Below are 16,777 nucleotides of genomic sequence, written 5' to 3'. Positions count from 1 at the left end.
CTCCAATCAGGCCTCCCCAGACCAGAATGGGCTGAGGCCCCAGAAGGAAGAAATATTCAGTATCCAGTTTCCCTGAGGGTGTGTCTTAGAAAATTGGTACACCCTCTGATGCCTCCAGTCACTGTGCTTTTCTGCCCAGCAGGTGGCACCTGTTAGCCTATAATTCTTGACTGGTGTAAGTTCTGAATGAAAGGCAAGTAGTAGAGCTGGGCCCCACCCCTTTCCTCTTAGAGAAGATAGATGCCCTAGGGGGAGGTCATTAGCATTTCAATGGTCTCTCTCTGCCTGTGCTATACCCTTGTCTGGGTCACAGAACTGGGAACTGAAAATGGCTGAGGCTTTCTCCACTGAGTCAAAAAAGGAACAGAGCTAGTCCAAGGCAACCCTCTGGCTCTCCAAGGTCATTCATCACCCAAAGCGTCTGTCTACTTTTTGGGGATTCGTACCTTGTAGTGAGCAGTTCACACTCGCTAATTAAAACCCCAGTTGGAGCTCAGCTGAGCTATATTCACTTGCTGGGAGAAAGGTCTACTTTTATTCTTATTCTTATGTTTTGAGTAATGAAAATGTTCAAAATATTGATTGTGGTGAAGAATGCACAGCTATGTGATGATACTGTGAACAACTGATTGTACACTTTAGATGATTTTTGGTACATGAATAGATATTAATAAAATTGCATTAAAAAAAGATAAACAGGGAAGCACTTATGAATCATGCCAGAAGTACCTTTATAAGCAAGTCCATTATAATCATCTTAATAGTGTGATAGAAAGAGAAGCATCAAGGGTTAACCACAAAACAATGTGCTACTGTTGAGTTTTGAAATTTAGTTCAGTGAATACCTGAATTGAAACAAAATGATACAGAAACCAATTATTCCATTGAGAACATAATTCTCAAAGTACTTTGTGGACCACTGTAAGGATGAGCAATGTCCCTTTCTTCACTAAGAGTGGGGGTAGCAGAGGAAGGGACTAAGCAAGTAAAGAAACTCACATGGCTGACTTTTATTGTAAGATTATAACCACCCCACTGCAACTTAAGGCATGGAAAAGCAAAGGAAAAAAAGGAAAAGGGAAACTGCTTCTGGTTTTCATAAGGCTACAACTGCAGTCCCTGAATCAAAGTTACTGTTTATGTAAATCCAAAATGATGCAAGTCTTTCCCTGAACCCCTTCATTCTGTGACATACCATTGACCCCATCTGCAATTTTGCTTTCTTCTTCTTCTTTTAACATTTCAAAAGTAGTCCTTATACCATAGAGAAATGAGAGGAAACCATAAGATCAATCAGAACTTTCCTCTGCTAAAATATTAAGGACTTCCTTAGGAAAATCCATATTTTCATTACTGCCATCTTTGGTCAGGCCTACATAAGAATAAGGGAAGAGAGAGAAAATAAGGAAAGCATTAGGAGGAAAAAAGTAGTTGAGGAGGAGTGATCTCACAAAGGATATACATCATGGATACAGGTTTACAGAAAAGATATTTAGGAAAATAAAGCAATCAATTAAGACGCACATCTTACAATCAATTCTCAGTCATGTATACTAAAGGAAAGCCACAATTTGAATAAATCGTGTCTGTTACTACCAGTCCTTAATCAGGTTTTACCTTCAGTTAATCTTGAGTTGAAAAGTGGACAGTTACATCAGCAAAAATTGGCTGACATTAATGGGAAGAGCAAATAAAAAAAGCAGTTTGAGGGGGAAAAAGAGAAATATTTCTGACAATTTCTGAATTTTCTCATTTACCAAGATATTACCGAGAGTTGATTGCATAAACATTTACATATATCAATGAATATTCACTGAAAACAGAAAGGCTTATTTCCTCAAACTCTTCCTCTTGGGACCTTGAATATCTATGACAGTAGAGCAACAGTTTATCATATTCCTGGATGGGCCTAAAATGTACTCAAACTATGTTTAACTGAGATAATTAAATTTTCACATGATAAAACATTATCCTTATAAAGCTTCCTCTGGCAACTGACTCATAGTCCTGTGATTTTAGCCAATAGTAAGAGACAGTTATGAATACTAATTCACTCTGCTTTACCAATATGGAGTTTGAGTAAGGCCTTAGCCAGTCGTATGCAAACATTCCAAACCACATTTCCTGTCAATCCATGAAATTAGCTTCTACTACAAAGACCCAACTCTTGTTACTTTAAAAAATGGTCAGAAAAACAGGCCCCCAAAGACAGAACAAAATCAAAGTATATATTTTTATCATTCGTTTTTTTCCTGTGAAGAATGGCTTTGGGTGAGACAGTTCTCTTGGCTCTAGTAGATCTCAAACTATAGGAACACAGCCTGAGTTACACACTCAAAGTCTGATAATTTTGAGGAGGAAAAAACAGGGAGGAGATTCTAGCTAATAAAACTTTGGCATCATCCACATCAAAATCCCCATCACCATCATAGACTCCTAGTTTTCCTAGAACTTCCTCATAATCAACAAGAACAAACCAAATGACAGCTACTGATGTCCAGGCTCCCAGCCACATAATACCCATAAACCACTTGAAAAATTAATTTCCAGAGAGCCCTCCTTTTCTCCCATTCTTGTTTTGTTTTGTCTCTCTCTGGGCCATGGGGCTGCCACAGCTGCTGCCAGCTGGTGCTGCCACTGCCACTACTGTTGGAGCTGCCACTACTGTTGGCACCACAGCCTCCTTTGGCATTTTTGCGTGAGATCATGGAATGGGCTGCCTGAGGCTGGCGAGGGTGCAGGGCTGCTTCAGTGTTCTGCAAACTGTCTGGGTCTCGCTCCGAGACAGCTGCACCTGCAATGACACTCCTTGCTTGCCGGCAGCGTGCTCCTGCCTGGGCCCTTGCTTGCGCCCAGCCTGTGACTCTCTGCCAAGCCAAGTGTGGGCTCCTGGCCATGCCCTTTCCCACCCAAGCCCTCCTTGTTAAGGAGTTTTGCATCTATATTCATAAAAGATATTGGTCTGTAATTTTCTTTTCTTGTAGTATTTTCATCTGGCTTTGGTGTTAGTGTGATGTTGGCCTTATAGAATCAGTTATGCAGTGTTCCCTCCTTTTCAATTCTTTGGAAGAGTTTGAACAGGATTATTATTAGTTCTTTTGTTTGTAGTTTTCCTCTTTGAAGTGATCTGGTCCAGGGCTTTCCTTTTGTTGGGAGGTTTTGATGACCAATTTACTCTTTATTTGTAATTAGTCTGTTGAATTCTTCTGTTTCTTCTAGAGTCCGTATAGGTTTTCGTGCATTTCTGGGAAATTGTCCATTTCATCTAGGTTGTCTAATTTGTTGGCATTCATTTGTTCACAGTATTCTCTTATGACCCTTTTTATTTCTGTGGGGTCAGTAGTAATGTTCCCCTTCTCATTTCTGATTTTGAAATTAGTGTTCTCTTTTTTGTCAGTCTAGCTAAAGATTTATGAATTTTTTGATACGTCAAAGAACAAACTTTAGGTTTAGTTAATGCTCTCTATTGTATTTTTATTCTCAATTTCATTTATTTCCTCTTTAATCTTTATTTTTTTCCTTCTGCTTCCTTTGGATTTGGTTTGCTGTTCTTTTTATAGTTACTTCAGGTTATTATGTCTTTTATTTAAGCTCCTTCTTCTTTTCCAGTGTAAGCATTTAGGGTTATACATTTCCCTCCGAGTACTGCCTCTGTTGTGTCCCATAAGTTTTTATGTGTTGTGTTCTCATTTTCATTCATCTCAAGAGATATACTGATTTCCCTTGTGAAGTCTTTGAACCCATTGATTGTTTAAGAGTATTTTATTTAATGTCTATATATATGTGGATTTTCCATTCCTCCCCCTGTTATTGATTTCTGGCTTCATTCCATTGTGGTCAGAGAATATGCTTTGTATGATTTCAATCTTTGTAAATTTATTGATACTTGGTTTGTGACCCAATTTTTTTTTTTGGAGAATGATCCATGTGCACTTGGGAGAATTTGTATCCTGTTTTTTCAGGGTGCAATGTTAAGAATATATCTGTAAAGACTAGTTCATTTATGATATTATTCAAGTTCTGTGATTCCTTATTGATCTTCTGTCTAGATGTTCTATCTATTGACAGTAATGATATGTTGAAATTTCCAAATATTACTGTAGAGGTGTCTATTTATCACTTCTGTTTTTTCTTTGTTTCCATCATGTACTTTGGAACACTGTGGTTAGGTGCATAAATATTCATGACTATTATTTCTTCTTGATGGATATACACTTTCATTAATATATAATGTCCTTCTTTGTCACTTGTAACAGCTTTGGACTTAAAGTCTGTTTTGTCTGATATTGGCATAGCTACCCCAGCTCTCTTTTTTTTTTTTTTTATCATCATTTTATTGAGATATATTCACATACCACGCAGTCATACAAAACAAATCGTACTTTCGATTGTTTACAGTACCATTACATAGTTGTACATTCATCACCTAAATCAATCCCTGACACCTTCATTAGCACACACACAAAAATAACAAGAATAATAATTAGAGTGAAAAAGAGCAATTGAAGTAAAAAAGAACACTGGGTACCTTTGTCTGTTTGTTTCCTTCCCCTATTTTTCTACTCATCCATCCATAAACTAGACAAAGTGGAGTGTGGTCCTTATGGCTTTCCCAATCCCATTGTCACCCCTCATAAGCTACATTTTTATACAACTGTCTTCAAGATTCATGGGTTCTGGGTTGTAGTTTGATAGTTTCAGGTATCCACCACCAGCTACCCCAATTCTTTAGAACCTAAAAAGGGTTGTCTAAAGTGTGCGTAAGAGTGCCCTCCAGAGTGACCTCTCGGCTCGTTTTGGAATCTCTCTGCCACTAAAGCTCATTTCACCTCCTTTCACATCCCCCTCCCGGTCAAGAAGATGTTCTCCGTCCCACGATGCCAGGTCTACATTCCTCCCCGGGAGTCATATTCTACGTTGCCAGGGAGATTCACTCCCCTGGGTGTCTGATCCCACGTAGGGGGGAGGGCAGTGATCTCACCTTTCAAGTTGGCTTAGCCAGAGAGAGAGGGCCACATCCAAGCAACAAAGAGGCACCCAGGAGGAGACTCTTCGGCACAAATATAGGGAGGCTTAGCCTCTCCTTTGCAGCAACCATCTTCCCAAGGGTAAAACTTATGGAAGAGGGCTCAACCCATCAAACCACCAGTCCCCTATGTCTGTGGTCATGTTAGCAACCATGGAGGTGGGTTAGGCGAAAACCCCTGCATTCTCCACAGGCTCCTCAAGGGGGCACTACATCTTTTTTTTTTTCCTTGTTTTTCTTTCTTTTTTTTTTTTTAACTTTCCCTTTTTTTTTAAATCAACTGTATGAAAAAAAAAGTTAAAAAGAAAACAAACATACAATAAAAGAACATTTCAAAGAGACGATAACAAGGGAGTAAGAAAAAGAAAACTAACCTAAGATAACTGCTTAACTTCCAACATGTTCCTACTTTACCCCAAGAAAGTTACATAATATAGCAACATTTCTGTGAACTTGTTCCTACTACATCCATCAGAAATTAACAGACCATAGTCATTTCTGGGCATCCCCAGAACGTTAAATAGCTTATCTGTTCTTCTTGGATTATTGTTCCCCCTTCCTTAATTGCTCTCTACTGCTAGTTCCCCTACATTCTACATTATAAACCATTTGTTTTACATTTTTCAAAGTTCACATTAGTGGTAGCATATAATATTTCTCTTTTTGTGCCTGGCTTATTTCGCTCAGCATTATGTCTTCAAGGTTCATCCATGTTGTCATATGTTTCACGAGATCGTTCCTTCTTACTGCCGCGTAGTATTCCATCGTGTGTATATACCACATTTTATTTATCCACTCATCTGTTGAAGGACATTTGGGTTGTTTCCATCTCTTGGCAATTGTGAATAATGCTGCTATGAACATTGGCGTGCAGATATCTGTTCGTGTCACTGCTTTCCGATCTTCCGGGTATATACCGAGAAGTGCAATCGCTGGATCGAATGGTAGCTCTATATCTAGTTTTCTAAGGAACTGCCAGACTGACTTCCAGAGTGGCTGAACCATTATACAGTCCCACCAACAATGAATAAGAGTTCCAATTTCTCCACATCCCCTCCAGCATTTGTAGTTTCCTGTTTGTTTAATGGCAGCCATTCTAACCGGTGTTAGATGGTATCTCATTGTGGTTTTAATTTGCATCTCTCTAATAGCTAGTGAAGCTGAACATTTTTTCATGTGTTTCTTGGTCATTTGTATTTCCTCTTCAGAGAACTGTCTTTTCATATCTTTTGCCCATTTTATCATTGGGCTGTCTGTACTATTGTCATTGAGTTGTAGGATTTCTTTGTATATGCATGATATCAGTCTTTTGTCAGATACATGGTTTCCAAAAATTTTTTCCCATTGATTTGGCTGCCTCTTTACCTTTTTGAGAAATTCCTTTGAGGTGCAGAAACTTCTAAGCTTGAGGAGTTCCCATTTATCTATTTTCTCTTTTGTTGCTTGTACTTTGGGTGTAAAGTCTAGGAAGTGGCCGCCTAATACAAGGTCTTGAAGATGTTTTCCTACATTATCTTCTAGGAGTTTTATGGTACTTTCTTTTATATTGAGATCTTTGGTCCATTTTGAGTTAATTTTTGTGTAGGGGGTGAGGTAGGGGTCCTCTTTCATTCTTTTGGATATGGATATCCAACTCTCCCAGCCCCATTTGTTGAAAAGACCATTATGGCTCAGTTCAGTGACTTTGGGGGCCTTATCAAAGATCAGTCGGCCATAGATCTGAGGGTCTATGTCTGAATTCTCAATTCGATTCCATTGATCTATATGTCTATCTTTGTGCCAGTACCATGCTGTTTTGGCAACTGTGGGTTTATAATAAGCTTCAAAGTCAGGGAGTGTAAGTCCTCCCACTTCGTTTTTCTTTTTTAGAGTGTCTTTAGCAATTCGAGGCATCTTCCCTTTCCAAATAAATTTGATAACTAGCTTTTCCAAGTCTGCAAAGTAGGTTGTTGGAATTTTGATTGGGATTGCATTGAATCTGTAGATGAGTTTGGGTAGAATTGACATCTTAATGACATTTAGCCTTCCTATCCATGAACATGGAATATTTTTCCATCTTTTAAGGTCCCCTTCTATTTCTTTTAGTAGAGTTATGTAGTTTTCTTTGTATAGGTCTTTTACATCTTTGGTTAAGTTTATTCCTTAGTCACTTGATTTTTTTAGTTGCTATTGAAAATGGTATCTTTTTCTTGAGTGTCTCTTCAGTTTGTTCATTTCTAGCATATAGAAACATTACTGACTTATGTGCATTAATCTTGTATCCCGCTACTTTGCTAAATTTGTTTTTTAGCTCTAGTAGCTGTATCGTCGATTTCTCAGGGTTTTCTAGATATAAGATCATATCGTCTGCAAACAATGACAGTTTTACTTCTTCTTTTCCAATTTGGATGCCTTTTATTTCTTTGTCTTGCCGGATTGCCCTGGCTAGCACTTCCAGCACAATGTTGAATAACAGTGGTGACAGCGGGCATCCTTGTCTTGTTCCTGATCTTAGAGGGAAGGCTTTCAGTCTCTCACCATTGAGTACTATGCTGGCTGTGGGTTTTTCATATATGCTCTTTATCATGTTGAGGAAGTTTCCTTCAATTCCTACCTTTTGAAGTGTTTTTATCAAAAACGGATGTTGGATTTTGTCAAATGCTTTTTCAGCATCTATTGAGATGATCAATTGATTTTTCCCTTTCGAGTTTTTAATGTGTTGTAATACATTGATTGTTTTTCTTATGTTGAACCATCCTTGCATGCCTGGAATGAACCCCACTTGGTCATGGTGTATGATTTTTTTAATGTGTCTTTGGATTCGATTTGCAAGTATTTTGTTGAGGATTTTTGCATCTATATTCATTAGGGAGATTGGCCGGAAGTTTCCCTTTTTTGTAGCATCTTTGCCTGGTTTTGGTATTAGATTGATGTTAGCTTCATAAAATGAGTTAGGTAGTGTTCCATTTTCTTCAATGTTTTGAAAGAGTTTGAGTAAGATTGGTGTCAGTTCTTTCTGGAAAGTTTGGTAGAATTCCCCTGTGAAGCCATCTGGCCCTGGGCATTTATTTGTGGGAAGATTTTTGATGACTGATTGGATCTCTTTGCTTGTGATGGGTTGGTTGAGGTCTTCTATTTCTTCTCTGGTCAGTCTAGGTTGTTCATATGTTTCCAGGAAATTGTCCATTTCTTCTACATTGTCCAGTTTGTTGCCATACAGTTGTTCATAATATCCTCTTATAATTTTTTTAATTTCTTCAGGATCTGCAGTTATGTCACCTTTTTCATTCATTATTTTGTTTATATGGGTCTTCTCTCTTTTTGATTTTGTCAGTCTAGCTAGGGGCTTGTCAATCTTGTTGATCTTCTCAAAGAACCAACTTTTGGTGATATTTATCCTCTCTATTGTTTTTTTGTTCTCTATGTCATTTATTTCTGCTTTAATCCTTGTTATTTCTTTTCTTGTACTTGGTTTAGGATTGGTTTGCTGTTCATTTTCTAGCTTCTTCAGTTGATCCATTAGTTCTTTGATTTTGGCTCTTTCTTCCTTTTTAATATATGCGTTTAGTGCTATAAATTTCCCCCTTAGCACTGCTTTTGCTGCATCCCATAGATTTTGGTATGTTGTGTTCTCATTTTCATTCGTCTCTATATATTTAGCAATTTCTCTTGCTATTTCTTCTTTAACCCACTGATTGTTTAGGAGTGTGTTGTTTAACCTCCAGGTATTTGTGAATTTTCTAAGTCTCTGATGGTTATTGACTTCTAATTGTATTCCATTGTGGTCAGAGAATGTGCTTTGAATAATTTCAATCTTTTTAAATTTATTGAGGCTTGTTTTATGTCCCAGCATATGATCTATTCTGGAGAAAGTTCCGTGAGCACTAGAAAAGTATGTGTATCCTGGTGATTTGGGATGTAATGTCCTGTATATGTCTGTTAAATCTAATTCATTTATCAGATTGTTTAGGTTTTCAATTTCCTTATTGGTCTTCTGCCTGGTTGATCTATCTATAGGAGAGAGTGATGTGTTGAAGTCTCCCACAATTATTGTGGAAACATCAATTGCTTCCTTTAGTTTTGCCAGTGTTTCTCTCATGTATTTTGTGGCACCTTGATTAGGTGCATAGACATTTACGATTGTTATTTCTTCTTGCTGAATTGCCCCTTTTATTAGTATGTAGTGGCCTTCTTTGTCTCTCAAAACATCCCTGCATTTGAAGTCTATTTTATCTGAGATTAATATTGCTACACCTGCTTTCTTTTGGCTGTGGCTTGCATGAAATATTTTTTTCCATCCTTTCACTTTCAGTTTCTTTGTGTCCCTGTGTCTAAGATGAGTCTCTTGTATGCAACATATTGATGGTTCATTTTTTTTGATCCATTCTGCGAATCTATATCTTTTAATTGGGGAGTTTAATCCATTTACATTCAACGTTATAACCGTGAAGGCATTTCTTGAATCAGCCATCCTATCCTTTGGTTTATGTTTGCCATATTTTTCCCTCTCTGTATTAATATCCTTTATTGTACCCATACCGAATCTCTTTAGTACTGAACCTTTCTCCAAGTCTCTCTGTCCTGTCTTTGTTTCTCTGTCTGTAGGGCTCCCTTTAGTATCTCCAGTAGGGCAGGTCTCTTGTTAGCAAATTCTCTCAGCATTTGTTTGTCTGTGAAAAATTTAAGCTCTCCCTCAAATTTGAAGGAGAGCTTTGCTGGATAAAGTATTCTTGGCTGGAAATTTTTCTCACTCAGAATTTTAAATATATCGTGCCACTGCCTTCTTGCCTCCATGGTGGCTGCTGAGTAGTCACTACTTAGTCTTATGCTGTTTCCTTTGTATGTGGTGAATTGCTTTTCTCTTGCTGCTTTCAGAACTTGCTCCTTCTCTTCTGTGTTTGACAGTGTGATCAGTATGTGTCTCGGAGTGGGTTTATTTGGATTTATTCTATTTGGAGTTCGCTGAGCATTTATGATTTGTGTATTTATGTTGTTTAGAAGATTTGGGAAGTTTTCCCCAACAATTTCTTTGAATACTCTTCCTAGACCTTTACCCTTTTCTTCCCCTTCTGGGACACCAATGAGTCTTATATTTGGACGTTTCATATCATCTATCATATCCCTGAGGTCCATTTCGATTTTTTCAATTTTTTTCCCCATTCTTTCTTTTATGCTTTCATTTTCCATTCTGTCATCTTCCAGGTCACTGATTCGTTGTTCAACTTCCTCTAGTCTTGTACTATGAGTGTCCAGAGTCTTTTTAATTTGGTCAACAGTTTCTTTAATTTCCATAAGATCATCCATTTTTTTATTTAGTCTTGCAATGTCTTCTTTATGCTCTTCTAGAGTCTTCTTGATTTCCTTTATATCCCGTACTATGGTCTCATTGTTCATCTTTAGTTCTTTGAGTAGCTGCTCTAGGTGCTGTGTCTCTTCTGGTATTTTGATTTGGGTGCTTGTGCTTGGGTTATCCATATCGTCTGGTTTTTTCATATGCTTTATAATTTTCTGTTGTTTTTGGCCTCGTGGCATTTGCTGAACTTGATAGGGTTCTTTTAGGGTTTGTAGACCTATTGAAGTCCTTATCTCTAATTTATCAGATCTACAGCTTCGTGGAGTACACTTTCTCTAACTAACCAGCAGGTGGCGTCCACGAGCCACCTGTTCTCCACAAGCCAGTTCTCCCCTGCTTAGCCTTTTTGGTGAGTGGGGGAGTGAGTCTTGTGGGTCCCAATTGGTGTACCAAGCTTGCGTGTGTAGTTGGTGTTGCCTGCCCTGTATGTTCGGCGTGTTTCTGGGCGGTCGGGGAGGAGGGTTGGCCCTAACAATCAAATCTCCCTGGTGATCCTAGAGTTTGAAAGCTGCTGCAATAGTCTAATCCTTCAGTTCAGTCCTGCCACAGTTTGTTTCTGCCACTGACCCACAAGTCCTTGGTATTGGCGTATGGCTCCTGAGACTTGCAAGTGGGCCCCTCTTCCAGGCCGTGCACCCCGGGTCCTCTGTTGAGGGATGACTGTGCTATGTCACAGGTGAGTGCCGTCCCCCCAGGGCAGTTCTGGGCTGCTGGGCTGTGTAGGGAGGCTCCCAGTCTGCTCAAATGATGGCTGAATGGGGCTTTGTTAATTCACACTGCTCCGCCTTCCCAACTCTGGGACAATCAGCTGAGGTTGCAGGGAAGGCTAATGTCCACGCCCAGTTTTGTGGTGTGTGCCTGTTATTTGAAGCACTTCCGTCACACTGGGTTGTCTGGGGCAGTTCTGGGCTATGGGGCTGGCGATGGGCAGGAGTGTTTCCTGTCCACCAGGATGATGGCTGTGAGCGGACACCCCCCTTTTCTTGGGAAGTTGTGGTGTTTAGTGAATTTTCTCAGCCAATGGATTATTGCGTTTTGTCTCAGAGCTCTCCTAGTTCTGCTCTTGACTTGACCTGCCCAAATAGCAAGTCTTTGAAGCTTTCTGTATTGGGCTTCTTAGAGTAATTGTTTTAGAAAAAGAAAAAAGGATTAAAACAAACAAACAAACAAACAAACAAACAAAAAAACGGGCCCTCCTCAGAGATCTAATGGGTTATTGAAATGCTAAGAGACAAAGCAACCAGGGCCATTAAGGAAAGGTCCACAGGGCAGAGAGATCAGCTTTTCTTCAGGATTTGCATATGCGCCTCAGGGCCCTTCCCCTTTCTATGTTCACCAGAACTCCAAAAATCCTCCGCTTTTTTTTTGGAGTTTTTCGTGTTGTTTTTTTTCTATGCCTGTCTCCTCTCTGCTGGGCTGGCTGCTCTCAGATTCTCTGGTGTCTGGTCTCAGTCTATCTATGGTTGGAGTTTGAATCAGTAGAATGAGTTTCCAATAACGGCTGCCACTGCAGTTCTCCCTTCTCCTTCCCGGAGCTGACAGCCCCTCCTCCCCCGGGACTGAGCCTGGCAGGGAGGGGCGCGGGTCCCCTGGCCGCAAAAACTTACAGATTTCGCTGATCTCAGCAGTTCCACGTTTTCATGAGTGTTGTATGAAGTATGCCCAAAGTCAGATTGCTCTGTGGTGTCCAGTCCACGCAGTTCCTGGCTTTCTACCTACTTTCCTGGAGGAGTAACTAAAACATACAGCTCACCAGTCTGCCATCTTGCCCCCTCAATCCCAGCTCTCTTTTGGTTACTATTTGCATGGATTATCTTTTCCCAGTCTTTCACTTTCAGCTTATTTGGTCTGTGGTTCTAATGTGAGCCTCTTGTAAGCAACATATTTGGATGGTGCTTTTCATCCATTCTGCCAATCTGTGTCTTTTGATTGGGGAGTTTAATCCATTAACATCAGTGTTATTACTTTAAAGGAAGTACTTCCTTCAGCCATTTTATCCTTTGCTACTTACATGTCATATTTTTCACCTATTTTCCTTTATTTCAGCCTCATTTTCTGTATAATTAATCTTTTGTGATGCATCAACTTATTCCCTTTCACATTTTTGTTTCTTAATATCTTAAAATATATTCTTTGTGGTAACCTTCGGTTTGTATTACACAACTTAATTGTCTAACCTACAATTTGAAAACATACAAATTTAACTTCAATAGCATACATATCTTCTACTCCCATATCCCTCTGTTCCCTTCCATGTTGTTTTTGTCCTACATTATCTCTTCATATTTTGTGTGCCCATTATCAGTAAATGTGATTATTTCCTATTCAATTGTATCCTATCTCATGTGAATTAAAGAGCAGAGTTATATATTGCGGGTACAGTACTAATGGGTTTTGCATTTACCCATTTAATTATACTTATTGAAGATCTCCTTTTCTTCACACTCTCCAAGCCACTTTCTCTTGACTTTTTCTTTGGATCTGATGAATTCCTTTAGGTATCTGTGCAGGGCAAGATTTGGTGATGAGCTCTCTTAGTATCTGTTTAACTTGGAGTGTTTTAAATGCTCCCTCATTTTAAAATGACATTTAGCTTTTTATTTGATTTCTATAGAATAGAAACTCTAGAAGCATACATTTACCAAGACATTGTAGCTACTATTTATAGCAAATTTTCATTCTCAAGTATTTTTACCCTCCATGTTTTGGGGCTGTCTTGATGGATTTTGAAATGGAGTTTTCATCCTGGATTGTACTTATTGTTTTTTCAATGCAATTTTATTGAGACATATTCCCACACCATATAATTCATCCAAAGTATACAACCAATGGCTCAGAGTGTACAATCAGTTGTTCACAGTACCATCATATAGTTGTGTATTCATCACCACAATCAATTTTAGAACATTTTCATTAATCTCCTCAGAAATCATAAAAATGAAAAAATAGAAATAAAAATAAAAAGAACAACCAAAACATCCCTTACCTCCCCTATTATTTGTATATATTTTTTGTCTTTATTTTATTACTACTCTGCCTATACACTGGATCCAGGGAATGTCAGGCACAAGGTTTTCACCTTGTGAAATCACACAGTCACATGATAAAAGCTATATAGTTATGCAATCATCACCGAGAACCACAACTATGGCATTACAATTCAACAGTTTCAGGTATTTACTTCTAGCTATTCTAATACACTAGAAACTAAAAAGGAATATCTATCTTATGCATAAGTAAAACCTCCATAATGACCTCTTAACTCTATTTGAAATTTCTCTTAGCCACTGAAACTTAGTTTTGTTTAATTTCTTCCCCCTTTTGGTCAAGAAGGCATTCTCAGTCTCATGATGCCAGGGTGAGGGTCATCCCTGGGAGTCAACTTCCAGTTTGTCAGAGAGACTTACACCCCTGGCAGTCATGTTCCAATGTAGGAGGGAGGGTAGTGCATTAATTTGCATATGTGGCTTAGAGATACAGGCCACATCTGAGCAACAAAAGAAGTTTTCTGGGGGTGATTCAGGCATAGTTATAAGTAGGCTTAGCTTTGCCATTGGAAAGACAAGTTTCATAAGGGCAAGCCACAAGATCAAGGGCTTGGCTTATTAATTTGGGGGCACCTATTGCTTAAGAGAATAGCAGAAATTCCCCAGGTGGGGAAGTTTAATAATTCCACATTTTACCCCGGTCTCAAGGGAGCATCGCAAATACATTTTTTATTTTCCACCCAAAATATTCTCAGATGTGTGAGGTATTATATTAGCCTGTACAGAATAACAAGAACTAATTCTCTATTCTAGGTTCCATGTAATTACATTCTTTAAATAAACTGACCAGACAGGTTAAATTAGATAGTGTGCTACAGAAAATATAAATTTTGTATTAAATAAAACTCTTTTCCTTTGGTTTCATACATAAGTTGGAGTTTTGAAATACAGTCAATATCATACTCTACCCTGTATTCTAATTTACCTCTGTCTTAACCAAGTCTATTTCTTTCACATCTCTAATTGTAGCCTGAACTCTTTTTCAGCTTCTTTAAGAGTTTCTGTACTGCATAATGCTGACTTACAGAGCTGCTGAACTCTGGCTCTCAGTCTCGAGTGTCACACAAGTACCCAAAGTTACAGGGACCAACGAGCTCAGCATCTCAGAATTTAGATAACCATTACAACTCATGAATAGATGTGACTACTGTAAGAGCTTACAATCTAGGAACGTATACAATAAGCCTTCCTCTGATAATCTATGCTCTCAGATTCAATTATCAGAGTATGCACATTATAGTTAGTCCATATTAGTGAGGAGTTACAATGTTTATCCTTTTTATTCTGACTTATTTCACTCAACATACTGTCCTCAGGGTCCACTCACCTAGTTGCATGTATCACAACTTCATTTATTCTAGCTGCTGCTCAATATTCCATTGAAAGTATACACCACAGTTCACTATTCCTTTTATCAGTTGACGTACCCTTACACAACCTCTATCCATTGTGAATTGTGAATACTGCTGCCATAAACACCAGTGTGCAATGTCCATTCATGTCCCTGCTCTCGGTCCTTCCAAGTATATACCCAATAATGAGGTTGCAGGACCTTATGGTAATGGGACTGCTGGATTGTATGGCAATTCTATGCTTAGCTTCCCGAGGAAGCACTGCACTGCCTTCCAGAGCAGTTAAAACATTTTACACTCCCACCAACAGTGAATAAATGTCCCTCTTTCTCCAATCCTCTCCAACATTTGTAACTTTCTGTTTTATTGATAATAGCCATTCTAGTAGGTGTGAGATGATATCTCATTGTGGTTTTGATTTGCATTTCCCTAATAGCCAGTGAAGTTGAGCATCTTTTCATGTTTTTGAGCCATTTGTATTTCCTCTTCAGAAAAGTGTCTATCCATGTTTTTGCCCATTTTTAATTGGATTGTTTGTCTTTCTGTTGTTGAATTGTAGGATCTCCTTAAATATTCTGGATATTAAACCCTTATCTGATATTTGGTTTCCAAATATTGTCTCCCATTGCATAGGCTGCTTTTTGCTTTTCTGACAAAGTCCTTTGATGTACAAAGGTGTTTAATTTTGAGGCAATCCCATTTATCTATTTCTTCTTTGATTGTTCATGCTTTTTGTATAAGGTTTAGGAAACCACCTCCTATCTCAACATCTTTAAGATATTTCCCTACAATTTCCTCTAAAAGTCTTATGGTCTTAGTGCTAATGTTTAGATCTTTGATCCATTTTGAGTTAATTTTTGTATAAGGTGTGAGATAGGGTCCTCTGTCATTCTTTTGGAGATGGATATCCAGTTTTCCAAACACCATTTATTGAAGAGGCTGCTCTGTCCCAGTTGCTTTGGCTTTTCTACCTTATCAAAGATCAATTGTCTGTAGATGAGAGGGTCTATTTCTTTTTTCAGTTTTTTTATTGAGATATATTCACATACCATACAATCATCAAAATTATACCATCGGCTGTTCACAGTACCATCATATAGTTGTGCATTCATCACCACAATGTTTTAACATTTTCATTACTCCAAAAATTAAAAATAAGAATAAAAATTAAAGTGAAAAAGAACACCCAAAGCACTCCATCCCACTTCCCCCCAATATTCATTTAATTTTTGTCTCCATTTCTCTATTCATCTGTCTATTCACTGGATAATGGGAATGTGAGCCATAAGGTTTTCACAATCACATGATAACACCATGTAAGCTACATAATTACACAATCATCTTCAAGAATCAAGGCTACTGGGCTGCAATTCAACAGTTCCATGTATTTCCTTCTACCTAGTCCAATACACTGAAAACTACAAAGCGATATCTATACAACACATAAGGATAACCTCCATAATGATCTCTCGACTCCATTTGAAATCTCTCAGCCACTGAAACTTTATTTTGTTTTATTTTCCTTCCACCTTTTGGTCAAGAAGGCTTTCTCAATCTCATAATGCCAGGACCAGTGTCATCCTTGGGAGTCATGTCCCACATTTCCAGGGAGGTTTACACCCCAGGGAGTCATGTTCCACATAGTGGGGGTGGCAGTGAGTTTACCTGCAGAGAATGGATTAGAGAAAGAGGCCACATGTGAGCAACAAAAGATGTTCTCTGGGGCTGACCCTTAGGTACAATTATCAGTAGGATTAGTCTCTCTTTTGCAATAACAAGCTTCATAAGGGCAAGTCCCAAGATCAAGGGCTTTGCCTTCTAAATTTGTAGTCCCCAGTGCTTGTGAGAATATCTGTAATTCCCCAGCTGGGGAAGTCTAATAATCCCATGTTTTCCCCCAGTCCCTCAAGGGAGCTTTGCAAATCAATTTTTATTCTCTGCTCAAATTACTCTCGGATGTGATGGGCCTTCACACTATCCTGTAAAATAAAAACAGTTCTCATTCCCTATTCAAATTTCC

At 38.6% G+C, this 16,777-nt stretch overlaps 1 pseudogene; it reads right to left on the bottom strand.

Moving 5' to 3' along the window:
- Window positions 1-1,130: 1,130 nt before the first annotated feature.
- LOC119522036 lies at window positions 1,131-2,708 on the bottom strand (annotated as a pseudogene).
- Between the last annotated feature and the right edge of the window lie 14,069 nt (window positions 2,709-16,777).

The sequence above is a fragment of the Choloepus didactylus genome, chromosome X, assembly GCF_015220235.1.
Source record: "Choloepus didactylus isolate mChoDid1 chromosome X, mChoDid1.pri, whole genome shotgun sequence".
Lineage (NCBI taxonomy): Eukaryota > Metazoa > Chordata > Mammalia > Pilosa > Megalonychidae > Choloepus > Choloepus didactylus.
This window is presented reverse-complemented; position numbering and strand designations above follow the sequence as displayed.